A 16964-nucleotide genomic window follows, 5' to 3' on the forward strand; every position below is an offset into this window, starting at 1 on the left:
TCACTGATAACGTTGCTTCTTGCATTTTTTCCCCTCTTCTGGCATATCTTCCCCCTTTTATTCACTAGTGACAGTATCCAAGAAAATCCTGAACTCAACTTATGCACCTGAGGCTCCAAATAAGGGATTGTTAGTTACTTTTTACCTACTTAAGCGTGGCACGTGCTTTCCAGAACTGAACTTTACTGTGTTTAAGATCTTCAGGGCAGGGAAGCCTGGGTGGTTCAGCTGGTTAAGTAACCGACTCTTGATTTTGAATCAGGTCATGATCTCGTGGTTTGTGGGGTAGAGCCCCATATTGAGCCTTGCATTGGGCTCCACACTGACAACACAGAGCCTGCTTGGGATCCTCTCATTCAGTTTCTCTCTCTCTCTCTCTCTCTCTCTCAAAAATAAATAAATAATATTTAAAAAAAAATCTTCAGGACAGGTGTCTTCTCTAGGCTTTTTTTTTTTTTTTTTTTTTTTTTTGCTGGATTGGTTTCACTTTCATTGCATTTGGCAGCCCCTTTTGTTCACATTATCACTGAAGATGGAGACTCAGTTTGTAGTTTTCACCAAACTTATAATTTTGGGGTAATACACAAAAGATGAAGGGAATAATGTCTTCCTCAATCTGTCTCCATAGACTTGGAAGTTATTCTTATTTGCTTTACATATTCTTTTCATTCATTCATTTTATGGTTCATTTATTTCAGTGGTACTTATTAGAAATATTATTTGTTGGGCGCCTGGGTGGCGCAGTCGGTTAAGCGTCCGACTTCAGCCAGGTCACGATCTCGCGGTCCGGGAGTTCGAGCCCCGCGTCGGGCTCTGGGCTGATGGCTCAGAGCCTGGAGCCTGTTTCCGATTCTGTGTCTCCCTCTCTCTCTGCCCCTCCCCCGTTCATGCTCTGTCTCTCTCTGTCCCAAAAAAATAAAAAAATAAAAAAAAATTATTTGTCGTTAATATGTTAACATTTGGAAGGTTCTCTGGAGAATAGTGTATGATGAGTAACAATTTTATATGTCAACTTGGCTTGGTCACAGTACTCAGATCTTTGGTCAAACACTAGTCTGGATGTTGCTGTGAAGGTGTTTTTAGTTGAGATTAACATTTAAATCAGTAGATTCTGGGTAAAGTAGATCACTCTTCATAATGTGGGTGGGCCTCATGCAATCAGTCGAAGGCTCAAAGGCATCAAGAGGCAAAAGACTGACAGCCCTCAAAAAGAAAGAATTCTTCTCACAGTCTGCCTCAGGCTTGAGCTTCAAGACTGACTCTTCCCTGTCTTTCCAGCCTGCTAGATTCCACAGTATTGGAGTATAATAGTGATGGATACAATACAGAAAACTAAGTCCATGCACTCTACATACTTGCCTAATAGGAGAAATACCACTTCCCTGCAAAATATTTTAATACAAAATACTGTAGTATCATTATATTTTTCATTCTTATAAGGGTGTCATACAAGTTATAATGCATTGTGGAATTTCAGAGGCAGAAGATAATAAACCTTGGGAATTATCAAAAACTTTAAGGAGGTTATAGTAGATTGTAAAGATGGTCACAAATCCAAATTCCTCCTTGTATGCATGCCCTTGTGTTACATGTGATTTTACAACATGTCCTTTCTGTACCCATTGAATCCAGTCTAGTTGAGATTTGGTTGGGACAATCAAATGTGGCAGAAGCAATATGCTTCTGATTTTGAGTATAGATCTCAAAATAGCCTTCATAATCTCTCTTGATTCCAACCCAATCTACCCTTTGAACAAGTCTGGTTACTCTGTTGGATAAGGAGAGGTTCATTCCTAACCCTAAACTCTACACCCAGATCAGTGAGCCAACGATCCTAACACAGCACAGCTTTGCTATCCTACAGTTGACTGTGGACGCACAACGAGACTAGTCGATATCAGCCAAATGTAACTCAGAATAGTGAAACCAACCAACTAACTCAGATATAGAGCTAACCATTAGGATGTGAGGTAAATTAATGGTTGATATTCTAACCCTTTAACTTTTGGGGTGGCTTATTACACCATTAGTAATTGGTATGTAAGAAGTGATACTTGAAGTTATTTAAATAGCAGTGTTTGGGCATGTGATTTCTAGAAGGCATAACATATTACATAATTATTAACTAGTTCATAAATAACATAAGGCTCCTTTAAGATGTATTTCACGTACTAATAATGTCAGAGTTCTCTTGTTTGTTTTTAATCTACTTCATCTCTCACCAGGATTCTCCCTTTTCTCTTTCAGAGAGAATTAGAGAATTTAAAAAGAAAAATTATAGTGTTTAGCCCAGGGGCTGGTACATAATAAACACTTAAAAGAGAATTCCCTGCCTTCAAACCAGCTTTAGGAAGGATACTTTCTTTCAATTGTGAAACCTACTACTAAAGCAATTTTGTCTATTTTTCCAGTTATTACTTGTCTCTGATTTAATTGTTTTATTATTTCAAGTTAATAGCTATTTGAGTCAGAAACTGGCCAGAGATTGGTATATTCTCTTGGATTCTGAACCCCCTACCAAATGAAATAAAATTAAAGTAGATTTTTCTTCTGATTAAACCCTGTAAGAATTAGTAAAGCTACTGCTTTCTCAGCTGATTCATTAATTGACTTCAGTTAGAAGTTTTGCTGGGAGGAGTAATGACTGCACAATTGACCTTGAAGTGATTAATCCGTGAAAAGGTGTGAAAGCAAAGGCAAAGAAGATAAAGGGGGGAAAATAAAGCCTTTGCTTCTTTCCTTTTCCTTTTCCTATCTACCTTGAGGTCATTTAGGCAATGAGAATATCTTATTTTTTATATATAAAGCCTAATTCTAAATCAAAAATAAAAAAAAATTAAAAGGTAAGTCATTTGTCAAGATGATGAGCCAGTTAAGGTCTGATTTTCATATTTTTAAAGTGTAATGGAAAATTCACTTATACACATATATGAAAAGCGATAAAAAGGCGAAGTTGCAATTTAAATACACTTAATCAAATAAAATTGTCTCATCAAAAATATTTCTGTCCTATATTTAAATTTTCTTACAAATTCATTTAAATATGGTCACTTTCCTGAAGCAAAGCAGATTATTCCATGAGATGTATTCCTAAAGAAAGGATCAACATTATTTAATCAATTTATTTAGTTATTTAATCATTATTTTTCCCTGAAATGAAATATTTGTCAGAATTAATATTTGAGTGCACAAAAATGAATAAAAGATAGTCATAATTGCTCTCTAGGAATCCATCATGGAATGGAGACAAATAGACGAAATATCAATTATAATAGTTATTGTAAGCGCTCTAGTAGAGTGACATACAAAATATCTGATAGCACAACAACTCAAGTTTTTGTTTTTGTTTTTCTGGAATATTACAAAAAGCTTTACAGTTTAGAAATGCTTTAATAACGGCATCACATTTGGCTAGATATTCACAGGTAATAAAATGGGGGAAGAACATTCATGATAATATGTTTTATATATGCAAAAATGTGGAGTCAATGTGTCATGGCATATTCTAAAAATTAAAGCCATGAAAGGCAGGGTTGGGTTGGAAATTGCTTATGATGAGTTTCAAGATTTACATACAAGAGAAATTATGGAAATCTCCCTCCTTCCTGGCCCCATTGGAATAAAATGTCAGTACCACCCCATGAGAGACAGAAGTCAATGAAAATTTGTAAGGAAACAACCACAATCAGGTACCTATATTTGAAAACTCATACTCCTAGTGTTTCATGATATGTGGCATTTGTAAGAAGCAATTACAACTCTTCTTTAATCAATATAGGGTGGTTTAAATATTTGCTTTTAAGATGAGCTGTACAGAAAGTGAGTCTATATTTTCCCCATGTAATTGTATTTGAGCTTTACCAAGAGAAATAAAAATAAAAGAATAATATAATAAATCATACTAAAAAGAAATATAAAGTAAGGAAATAATAGCACATTGTAAATATTATACGACAAAGAGAAATATTTATCTTGTATGTGTATTTTGGTTTTAGATTGATTTTTTTTAACATTTATTCATTTTTTGATAGACGGTGAGTGGGGGAGGACCAGAGAGAGAAGGAGACACAGAATCCAAAGCAGGCTCCAGGCTCTGAACTGACAGCACAAAGCCCGACATGGGGCTCGAACTCAAGGACCATGAGATCATGACCTGAGCTGAAGTCGGACGCTTAACCTGACATTAGCTGAAGTCGGATGCTAAACCTGACATGAGCTGAAGTCGGACGCTTAATGGACTGAGCGACCCTGGTGCCCCTGGTTTTAGAATGATTTTAAGTTGTATTACTTCAATATGAGTTTTGTTTCTCAGAACGAAAATTTTCGATCAACACAAACAAAAAAGCATGATTAAAAGGAAATGAACCCAACTGATGTAAAAGGTAAGACTCTTCAACTTCTTTCTTTGCATTTGAGTTTCAAGTTCTAGCCAATTTTGTGGTAAATTTGGGTGACAGGAAGCATGAAATTTTGTTTTAGTGCTGGGCTGGAGGAAAAGAAGGGAAAATAGGAAGAAGAAAGAAAAAACTCTTCATATGCAAAATTATAGGCTATGTTTAAATTGGGGAATATGTAGGGGGCCTGGATGGCTCAGTGAGTTAAGGGTCCATCTCTTGATTTCGGCTCAGGTCATGATCTCATGGTTCATGAGATAGAGCCCCACATCAGGCTCCACACTGACAGTAGGGAACCTGCTTGTGATTCTCTCTCTCCTTCTCTCTGTCCCTCCCCCATTCGTGCATCCTCTTTCTCTCTTTCTCTCTCTCTCTCTCTCTCTCAAAAAAAAAAAAAAATAGAATTGAGGAACATCACTTAAAGGAGCAATGAAATAATAGAGTAATGGAAAAAGACAACCACAGTTTTCTGTAGAAAACTCATGCAGAATTATTTAAATTTTCCTTTAAACACTTTTTGCAAGGATAAATTTGCTCACAAAAGTTACAAGTTTAACAGAATAAACATGACAATTTAATAACTTCTAACCTGGACAATAGCAACAAACCTGCTAATTTTTTCCCCTTTTTATCTTCTCCCTCTCCTCTCTCCCTCTCTCCCTCTCTCTCTCTTTTTCTGTTCTTACTTTGCCACCTTCCAACCACATCTACACAGCGTTGAGGGGTCTCTTCATAAAACAAACTCAAACCCTATTTCCTCCTTGCTTAAAACATCAGATGATTTCCCAGTGCACAAGCACACAGTTTCATCTTGTCATTTCTCTGAGCCATCCATGGTCTGTCTACCTCTGACTTCATCTCATAACCCTTTTCTTAGTGATCATTATTCTTCAGCCACGTCAGCTATCTTTCTGCTTCTCAATGAGCTTAGCCTTTTTCACTTGAAGTAATTTGTACTTTAACTTTGCTAAAACTTGGATATTTTTTTTAGTTTCACTCATTCCTCATAAATTTGATGCCAGTGCTCTTTGTTAAACAATGCATAATTTTGCAAAAGTGTCTAAAAATTCATGGAGCAATGTCTCTGAATATCACTCATCCAAAAATCCAGAATGATAATTGTTTGACTAAGAGATATATAAATAAAAGAATAATGTAATATATTATACTAAAAAAATGATACATAATATACACATATATATGCTATACATATACAAGTAGTAATATTAAATACTAAACATTAGGTTAATTCAATTATCATGTTCAAGTATGCTAACTAGGAAAGTTCTGGTATGCACTGCTTCTCCATTTTACTATACAATTCCTTGATTTTCTTTAAGTCACAAATCAGTTTGTGTAATATTACAGATTGGTACTTGTGTCAATTTTGGGGATGGATTCTTTACAACTTTAAGAACAGCTTCAAAATGAATTATTTAAGCTGTAGCATATTTTTGTAAAAATAAATTTCAATTCAATGGTCAGTTTCTTATGGAAGATATTCCTAGCTGAGATTTCCCCACATTAGCATGTATTAGAGTCCTGGAAATGTGCCCCTCCTTGTCCTTCTAGGAATCCTTGAAAGAATGCACTTGATTTCTGACAAAAAGGCCAAGTGAGAACAGCATCCTTTGTCTATATGCTAGAAATTACTAAAAATAAGTATTTGATTTGTTAAGAGAATATATATATAAATACATTTTCTATATTTTCTTTTTTGTAGACATCTGACTGCAGTAGGCTTTGGATCATATTGTCTGAATTTATAGCCTGACTCTGATATTTGCCAGCTGGATAAAATTATGAGAATAATATTTTCAAACATCAGTTTTGCCATCTGTACAAGAGACAAAATGGTGTCTATTAAGTTATTATGAAGTTTAATTTTCATTGTGTAAAATGTGTTGCAATGTCTGAAATGTGGCAATGTTAAGTACCTTTTTATTACTGAGGTATTTATACTTATATACCTAATACTTGGAGAATTCCAGAGGACTTGGTATTAGAGAAGTTCAAATCTAGATGTGTTGTAATTATCTGCGGTTATGTAATCATGGTTTCTATTATCACAATTTTCCCTTTTGATAAGTCACATAACTGTCGTCCTAGAATTTTTATTTGGATATAATAAAACAACCAAAAAAAGCGAAAAGTAAGCATTCTTTATTAAATCTGACCATTTCTATTCCTGTCTAGGATACCATTCTCTTTTTCCATCTCCAAAGCATTAAAAGGGATGTTTTGGTGGCTCAGCTGGTTAAGCATCCGACTCTTGATTTTGGCTGAGGTCATGATGTTGTGGTTGGTGGGACTAGTCTCTTGTCAGGCTCCATGCTGTTAGCGTGGAATTCCTGCTTGGGATTCTCTCTCTCCCTTTCTTTCTGCTCTTCCCCATGCTCTTTCTCTCACACTCTCTTTCTCTCCCTCTGTATTTATAAGTGTATACATGTGTGCACAGGGGTTTTATTTTCATGACCTTTGCTTACAAAATAAGCATATTATTCTTCATCTCACTTTTCTTATTTAATAATAATGTATGGAAACCTCCTGAAGTCAACTGTTGGAGTATCTAATTCCTGTATTTTATTGCATACACAATATGTATTATGAATATATGAATATTTTTATATTTATGTCTCCAGCATCTATTTCTATTCTTTGGTCCAGAATTACAAAAACTCTCCTGTTTACTGACCTGTTCACTTGAATGCCAAAAGGTACTTCAAACTGTGTATGCCCCAAACAGTGCCTCATCTCCTCATCAAATATAGTTCTCCTCCAGAATTCTCTTTCTCATTGATTGACAACATAATCCATCCAACTGACTCGAAGGCTGATTGTGTTTTATGTATGCATGATTTGAGAATTAAAGGACTGCAGCAATCATACAAAATAAACTATTGTAATAATCTAAACTTTAAATTGTTAAGCCCTCCCCCAAAACACAGACACACACAACTGTGCAACTCACAAACTCTGATTATACAATGGGGTAGGGGCTTGAAATATGTGAGGATGATTATATCATTAACAAAATATAGGGGCACCTGGGTGGCTCAGTCAGTTAAGCATCTGACTTCTGCTCAGATCATGATCTCACCATCGTGAGTTTGAGCCCCCCGTCGGGCTCTGTGCTCACAGCTGGGAGCCTAGAGCCTGCTTCAGGTTCAGTGTCTGCCTCTCCCTGCCCCACCCTTGCTCAGGCTCAGTCTCTCTGTCAAAAATAAATAAACATTAAAAATATCAAATATATATCTGGGGACGCCTGGGTGGTTCAGTCAGTTGAGTGTCTGACTTCAGCTCAGGTCATGATCTAACAGCTTGTGAGTTCGAACCCCACGTTAGGCTCTGTGCTGACAGCTCAGAACCTGAAGCCTGCTTTGGATTCTGTGTCACCCTCTCTCTCTCTACCCCTCCCTCGCTCTCATGTTCTGTCTTTCTTTGTCTCAAAAATAAATAAACAAAAAATATTTTTTAAAATCTGAATATGCGAGAAAATTATGTGAGAGATCCCCCTGCCATGACCTTAAAGTTTCATAGAAAAGAGAAAGGTCAATGCCACTTTGGAGAGGGGCCTAAAAAGTGGTGAAAGAGAGTGTGAAGCCCATTCTTGATCCTGATACACTAGTGGAAGGAAAAGAGAGATCGTTGTAGTTAAGGCAGGAGGTTAATCACAGTTTATATCATCACTTGCCCATCCATATGCCGAGGTTGAAATTCTAGAGAGGCAAAGACCAAAGCAAAGGATATTTTGCCTAGTACCTGCTTGAGATTTCAAAGAGACTTATCTTCAGGATTTGGATGACTTCAACACAGTGTAAAATGGCTGCTTGAGAACAAATTAAGGGGCGCCTGATGGCTCAGTCTGTTAAACGTCAGACTCTTGACTTTGGTCACGTCATGCTCTCACCATGGAGAGATTGAGCCTGGGGTCAGTCTCCATGCCCAGCAATTATTTAATCCCTGCTTGGGCTTCTTTCTGTGTGTGTGTGTGTGTGTGTGTGTGTGTGTGTCTTTCCCTCTTTCCCTCTGCCCCTCCCCCACTTATATTCTCATGAGCTCTCTCTCTTTCTCAAAAAAAAAAAAAAAAAAAAAAAAAAAAATCAATGCCTTGGTGTGGTTAAGCAGATAAGCAGAGGGCAGTCCCTGCATTAATCCACTTAGAATTGTCTTTGGTTCCCATGTGGTTCCAAATATTCACGCAAGTCCTGTGGAGCCAAGCATATTATTATAGATTGTGTTGGCCCAAAATATTCATTTATTAATTATTTAATCAATCAATAACAGCTTATAGAGAGATGGCAATGACAGGGAAAAGGTAAGTAATTAGTTGGGATTATCAAGGAGGGGAGGTGGCCAACAGGAGGCATAGCTAGACTTCCGGGGAGGCAGAGTGCCAGTGGGAACTGAGGCGTGGGGAGGAGGCAGGGACATGGCCTGTCTCTGAGGAGCCTTCATTTGCTGCAACCCTCTCCAGGCAAGAAGGGCAGGGCAAGAAGAACCAGATGCAATAAGACATGGACTTCTTGGCTGCACAGATGAGTCAGTAACAAAGTATAACAAAGACTTGGACACAGATGAGAGGCCTCTGTCCCACCAATACAAAGACACTCACTCCCCTATGTACTCAAATGTCACTTTGATGGAAGTGGGATATGGTAGAAAGAGTTGGAACTCTAAAAGAATGAGAATTTCCTAGAAAGTATGTGTAGTAACTCAACAGAAACTGTATATGACAGAAAGGGTTGAGGCATTCATTGGCAAGTGTGAGTTTCTCCACATAGAGGTGGGGAGACACTTGTGTAATTAGGTCAATTAGATCCATATTACACACATGACCTACCCCCTGTTGGTAAGTACCGTAAGAATAAACTTTTTTGTTTTAGATGTTTAAATAAGGACAATAATTGTTCAAATTAGCAAGTGGAAGAGAAGTGCCTTCATAAAATCAGATTTCAGATATTAGAATCCTGACACTATGTATAGTACCTACATGAGGTTAATACAGGTAGAAAACTGAGTTCAACGTTCCTGAATGTAGCTCCCCAGGTCAGAACCAGATCCCTCTGCATCATCCTGCATCCCTGAACATACAACTGTGCATTAAACACTAGAGGCACTTAAAATATATTTGTTCAACTCACGCACAAAAAAGAATTTTCTTATTCAATAGATTTGAAAATACTGACGAATGTAACTATTTTTTGCAGCCTTTTCCATAATGGATAACATTACATGTAATCTGATTAACAGATTTTTTTCAGCTATTTAGCTTCAAAGTGATTGCTGATTCTGATCAAAAGGTTGGTTATCTACCTTGGTACTTAGAGAAACTCAACACGGGTTCTCTTCTAGATTTAAACACTTAAAAATATGTACAGATACACATTTGAAAGAACAGCTTTAATATGTGTGCAGACCAACAAGTATCATGCCCTAAGGTTAATTAGTGATGGGTTATGACTACATTATCTAAACAAAGTAAATTTATAAAAATGGCCATAAGCAAAATGCTGCTAATTTGTTTCCTCATGTGATTCCCAAAGACTTCACTGAAAACCTACACTCAGATTTAAAGGACAGATGGATTTGGGGAAACTATCTGAAAAGCATACAGAAGTGTATGACAATTAACAGTCCATATGCAATACAGTTCAGTATTGTTTAAGGAATCATTAAATCAGATAGAAAGCTATGGTGGATTATGATGTTAAAAAAGGAGAATATTGTCCTAATCATTTTCATCCTCCTGTTTTGTCCTGGATGCGTGCCCTCTCTTTTTATGTCAATATAATCTCAGTTTTACTAGACTCCAGAACATGGAGTCATATGATTTGAGATTTATTTGAATTACTCTGGCTTGTGTGAATGCTCAAATTATCATTTTAATCCCCTCTTATCACTACAATGTATTTATATAAGCTTAGAAGATTTAGCCAACATGAAGTAATAACAACTAATGAACATAATTTAAAATAAATCTCAGATATTAACTTTGTTGTTATTTGGCTATTTCACCTAAATTTCAGTTTTTCCGATGTTGAAGAGTTATTGAAAACTTACAGGTATTTGGTCCTGTATGGTAGAAGTTATTATACACTTATAAAAGGATTAGATTAACACTAGTCATTTTATAAATAATTTATAAGGTAGGAGTAAAGCAATAAAGACAAGCAAATTTATTAGAAATTTTAAGAAGAAATTAAACATAGTAAGCATAAACTCTCTTTCTCAATTTCTTGAGTTTGAAAGTGGGCAACATTCCTCGAATACAACTCATTTGTCAGTAACTTTTATCCATAAACCTGTAATGTAGCCGTCTTATAAATACTGATTCCAGGTTTTTAATGCAACTCTAATATGCCCCAGCTTATCCATACTTTAGGTTATTCTTGCACTTACCCCCTAAATATGAAATCCTATTTAATATTTTAAAGGCTTATAATTTTTTTGAAGAGAGAATGACTTATCTGATAAAGAGTTAGTATACAAAGTCTATAAAGAGCTCTTCAAACTCAACATCCGAAACCAATGATCCAGTTAAAAATGGGCAGAACACATGAATAGATATTTTTTCCAAAGAAGACCTACAGATGGCTAACAGACACATGAAAAGATGCTCAATATTGTCATCATCAGGGAAATGCAAATCAAAACTACAATGAGATATTATCTCATACCTGTCAAAATGGCTAAAATTAATAACACAGGGAACAACAGATATTGGTTCAGAATGTGAAGACAGGGGAGCTCTCTTACACTCTTGGTGTGAATGCAAACTGGTGCAGCCACTTTGGAAAACATTATGGAGGTTCCTCAAAAAGTTAAAAATAGGACTACCCGATGATCCAGCAATTGTACTACTAGATATTTACTCAAAGGATACAAAAATACTGATTTGAAGAGATACATGTACACCAATGTATTATTAACAATAGGCAAATTATGGAAAGAACCCAAATGCCCATTGAGTGATAAATAGATAAAGAAGATGTGATACACACACACACACACACACACACACACACACACACACACAATGGAACATTATTCAGCCATTACAAGAATGAAATCTTGACACTTACAATGACATGGATGGAGCTAGAATATTATGCTCAGAGAAATAAGTCAGAGAAAAACAAATACTATTTGACTTCATTCAAATGTGGAATTTAAGAAACAAAACACATGAACATAGGGGACAAAAAAGGGAGAGCCACACCCGCAAACATTCTTAACTATAGAGAACAAACTGAGGATTACCAGAGGGGAGCTTGGTGGGGGATGGGTTAAATAGGTGATGGGTATTAAGGAGAGCACTAGCAGTGATTAGCACTGGGTGTTGTATGTAAATGATTAGTCATTAAATTCTACACCTGAAACTGATAGGACACTGTATGTAAGCCAACTGGAATTTAAAGAAAAAACTTGAAAAAAAAAATAAAAGCAAGCAGAATACAACAGCAGTAACAACTTAAAAATTAATATTTTGATAGAATTAAAAAAGAGAGAATGGCTAATTTGCTCTGTAACTGCACAAAAATGTTTATTTTGGATTTATAAAAAACAATTTTAGTTATCAATCCAATTATTTTTTTCACTTCTACATCATTAATTTACTTCCAATAATTTTTGTATACATAGCCACTTTTAGCATTTGTCAACTTATGAATAGTAGGAAGTAAATTTTGGTCATCCTAGAATACACATTTTGTCACATATGTTTTTAGCATGATAGAATGATCCACACTCACTTTGCAAATATGAAGCTCTTCCAATTGTGTAACTAACTTGATGAGATTTTTTTAGAAATGCATTGTTCACTTACTAATTCTTGAATATAAAAATTCAATTAAGATAATATCATATGGAAACTCTCTGAGATAGTGCTAATATGATCCATTTCACTCTCATTATTAGAGGCTAGAGTACAGTTCACAATCCCTTTGCATCCACCTTCTAATTTGTCTCATAACTGTGATAAATCTTCCTCTGTCAATTTTCCTCTCTTTGCTCTTAAGGCAGAAAATGAAAATTCTGAATTTTCACTTATGTTTAATGAAGCATGAAAACATTAAATAACACTAGAAATAATGTCTCTAGAGTCCTTTTATACCTTTTTTTGAAAGCTGATACAAAATTTTGGAAACACAATAAGAAGAGTCAAGGATAATGAAAAAAGTGATGATTTATTTCAACATCATCTTATGGACAATTACATCATTCTTACCTTTTCATATTATTTTAGTCTTTTATTTATTTATTTTTGGTAGTTGGGATAATTGCTGAGTAATAAAGAGTTAATTCCTATAGTGATGAAATATAACTTTTTTCAATACATAGAAAATAATATCATAAAATTCTTATATCTTAGATTTCCAAAATTATCCAATGAGACTATTTCGTAATTGTAATGCATAATAAGTTCTATATTTTATTTAAAAATTTATTCTTTGTTTTTATTTTATTTTATTTATTTATTTTTTTTTTAGAAAATCTCTATGAAAGAATAAAAACTGTGAAATGACCATCCTTACAAAAATACATAAGTGCTCAAGAAAAGAAAGTCAAAAACTAAAATTGGATCTCATGGACCTTGATAGTATGTATTTATATACATATATACACACACACATATGTATACATATATGTGTATATATGTATAATATATACATGTATATATATGTGTATATATGTATATGTATATATGTGTATATAAATGTATACATGTATATATATATATGCATACATACATATATATATATGTATATATATGTATGTGTACTTCCTACATTGGAAAGTAAATTACAAATCATGAATCATTTGCAGGTCCATCTTTGGTATGAAGTTACCTGGTAAATGCTGGCTTTTATATTACATATTTAGTATGCAAATTGATGCTACACAGAATCGCCAGATCTTATTTAGAACACTTATCTTTTTAGGTAGCAGTTACATTGTTACCATATGAAGCATTTGGCTGAATCCTCATATTTACATCAGATGTACACTTAACAGATTACAAAAATACTATTAATTCCTGAGATCATAACAAAATACATTTTAACAATTATTTGCAGGTAAATCTACATTATATTTGCATTGAATTCCTGACTAATATTTGTGTTGCATGCATTACATATGTTATACACACATATACATATACATGCATACATACATGTATTTACATATGTATATACACATATATATGATGGTATTTGCTATTTTATATGCCTTTGGTAAGGGTTTTTATCTCAGTTTCCAGACCCTTGTTTAAGTAAATATGGTTTGAAAACAGACAAGAATTAATAGGTTCAGGTAAATTAGCGTCCTGCAACAATGCCTCAGGGTTGATTAGTCTTAATGGATTTCTGCTCTAAACATTTATCTGAAAAATAAGACACAAGAATCCCTAAGATTTGAGGGCATGCACTAACCTGGAGATAAATACTTTGAAAATAATTGTATTAATTATTTAGGTAAAGCCACTCTTTGAGAACTATTTAATTTAATCAGTTCTGAAACTTAAGAGAAAAAGAGGATAAGTCTGCTTTCACACCCTGACAAGTTCAAGTAATTAGCAAATTAGTTTTCATCTGATCTTTATGAATTTGTTTATATGGTCAGTTGTTTCAGGATTTCCTAGGGAAAAAATAGATATAGAAACAGAGAGACTGATAATGTCTCTCCATTTTCATAACATCAGTTATTCTAAAGGTAGATTATATTTGTCATCCATGTTTCTTTGGTACAAATACTAATTGAATGCTTGTGTCTGTAAAACATATAAACTGACATACTAATATTGTATTCCAATTAATTTGGTCTCATTTCAAGTCTAGTCTCTACAGATAAGAGCACAAGTTGGCTGAATATAGTGCTTTAATTCTCCTTTTTTCATCTGCTCCAGAAGACTAATTGATTACTTTTAATATCAAAATCTTTATCAAAGCTCTCTTTCCAAAACTCTTCAATCACAGAAGATTGTCATTGCTAGCATGTTTTCCAAATTCCCTTCTCCCCTCAAGCTCACCTGTAAATAGCTGAAAAAGGCAGGCAGTTTTGAAGTTAAGATAAAAACTTAATAAAAAAAACCCTCAAAATATGAAAATTATATATTACATTCCTAGAGACACCACAATAGAATCCTTTGTCTATAACTCAAACACATGGCCAGAGGGACAGTACCAATTCTAAGGCGATCTTCCCAAGGTTTCAGTGGTAAAAATCCTATTTATTCTTGCTACAGTCTATGAATGCCTCAATCATTTATGAGATTGCCTGTCTCTTCTTCCTCAAATAAGGAGCAGAAAAATAGATACATATCATTTTTTTTGAAACCTAAAGCAAGCACATCCATAAGCGAAGTCAGAATCAGTTAGGCAAAATTAAATTTCAGATACCAGTGAGACCTAATGCAAATAATTCCAAATCACTAGATGTGAGATTATTGTCAGAGTATTGGAGCCAAGCAGTTGAAAATTAGAAAAAAAAAATGATGGCAAACAAGTTGAAATAAGGGTATGGATGGGGCATCCTTGAAAATTACTTCAACATCAGTAGATTTTTATAGCTAAACTTCTAGGGTTAATTACTATGTCAATATTAGAGCTTGGAAGATGAAAACAATGCAGCAAGTGGTGTAGGGGAGCTAGGAGTAGCATAGAATCAAGGAAGATGGAAAGGATTTGTATTTCAAGGTGATTGAAGTTAGGAGGCAGTGAATTTGATTAACTTGATAATTTTTGACCAGCCCTAGAAAAACAGTCTTTCAATTTTTATCAGAAGGTTGTGGTATGAATGTGTCAGATAGAAGGCCAGGTGGCATTTGGAAATCACATTTTATCTCTGAGAATTCAATTTCTATCAACACATAATAGGTAACTTTCTTGACATATTGTATGCTGTCCTATTGCACTTTGTGTGTCCTGTCCTCACTCAATATCATCTGGGTACTGATTTAACACTAATGTTTTGTTGCAATCTTGTTGTTGAAAAGTGGCAGGGTAGAAGGTACATTTATTGTGGAGTTATGTTTTAAAAGTAGAAGTATATGCAGTGAACTGCTATAGGAAAACATTGTCATGGTCAGAGAAGGTGTCGGTTGGTAGTTTTCAATTTCATTCTAATGGAGTTGTAATAGTATAGACATTTTCCCAAGGCCCACTAGGTATTTCTATCTAGCAATTGGAAAATGAATAATGGTTAATGGGTAGGCAGCTACAGAGAGGGAGAGTTTTGAACAATATTTCTCAGTATCATAATACAATCTACAATGACAGTTGATGATAAAATAGTTTTTGGAGACAGAAAACTTCTTTGATAAAATGAGATAAATTTGCTGAGGTGAACCAAAAAAAATGATGGGGACATTTATAAAGAGGACACATCCTAATAGAAATTATGAGTGGGGTTAGATTGATTATAAATTTCATCGTGAGAAGTCATAGAGCACTCAGTATGGCAGTAAATGGTAACTTTTGAAACTGCCTAGGGCATATGTAAGTCAGGACTGGGTAAATAATTTCATATAGAGAGCCATCAAAAGACCTAGTGAAGCACATTTAACATTTTTAATATATTATGATGACCTCAGAAATGCAGTCATGGGAAATGTACAGCTCTTATAAGTCAATAGCATACGTGCACATGATTGGCTATGAATAGGCCCACTCTTAACTCAGGGTCTGATGTGTATAGTTATTATAGTTTGTTTGTTTGTTTACGTCGCAACTTATCTTCAACTACGACTAAAAAAAACCTACACATTTTCAAGTGTGATATACTCTCGATGTTCTTTCATTGACATTCTACCTGAATGAAAAAGACATCTGTTCAATGGTGCTCATTTTGTAGTTCCCATGTCCTAAAATGCTTCAAAAAATGTATTTGTTTGATAAGCCTGAGATTTCTGTTTTGCTTATGTTGTTTCCAGCTTGGGGATTCAGATTTTAAGGAAATAAGATATAGGGCTCTTATTAAGTAAACTTACCCATATTAAATCAATCATTGATTAATGGGTCTGGTGCCATCATATAACTGACTTCTGATGTGAACCACATGCTTAAATAGTCATAGAGTCATTGGTTACCACATCTGCTAGAGTCATCTGATGAAGACTGCTGACGTTTGTTTTTGAGCACGGGTGAGGGGTGAGTGTGGTAGTAATATAATACACTAGAATTAATGAAGATAAATAGGTCACAAATTCCTGAAATTCTGTGGCTTAGACTGATGAAAAGCACCAGAGATTCATTCTTGATGTTTGCTTTCCCAAGAGAGAAGTTTTTTGACTGATATGTGATGTCTTGTCATTGAGTTTAAGTTCTTCTTATTGGGTTACCACATTAAGGTAGTGGTTTGGTCACAAATTCTTCCTGACACGATTATTGAGAGAGATATTGCCTCCCTTTATCTTAATAAGGATTCAGTGTACATAATGATTGGCATTTGTTATTGTGATTTTTGTTTTTATTTTTCAGGGGAGGGGGCTAGGCTGGTTTCCAAATAGAACCCAAGTAGTTCCTTCTTTATTGGAAGTCTCAGGGTTCTTAATAATGGCTCTGATGA

Source organism: Puma concolor, chromosome B1 (genome assembly GCF_028749965.1).
Source record: "Puma concolor isolate L17-30 chromosome B1, mPumCon1.1.hap2, whole genome shotgun sequence".
In the NCBI taxonomy this organism is placed as follows: Eukaryota; Metazoa; Chordata; class Mammalia; order Carnivora; family Felidae; genus Puma; species Puma concolor.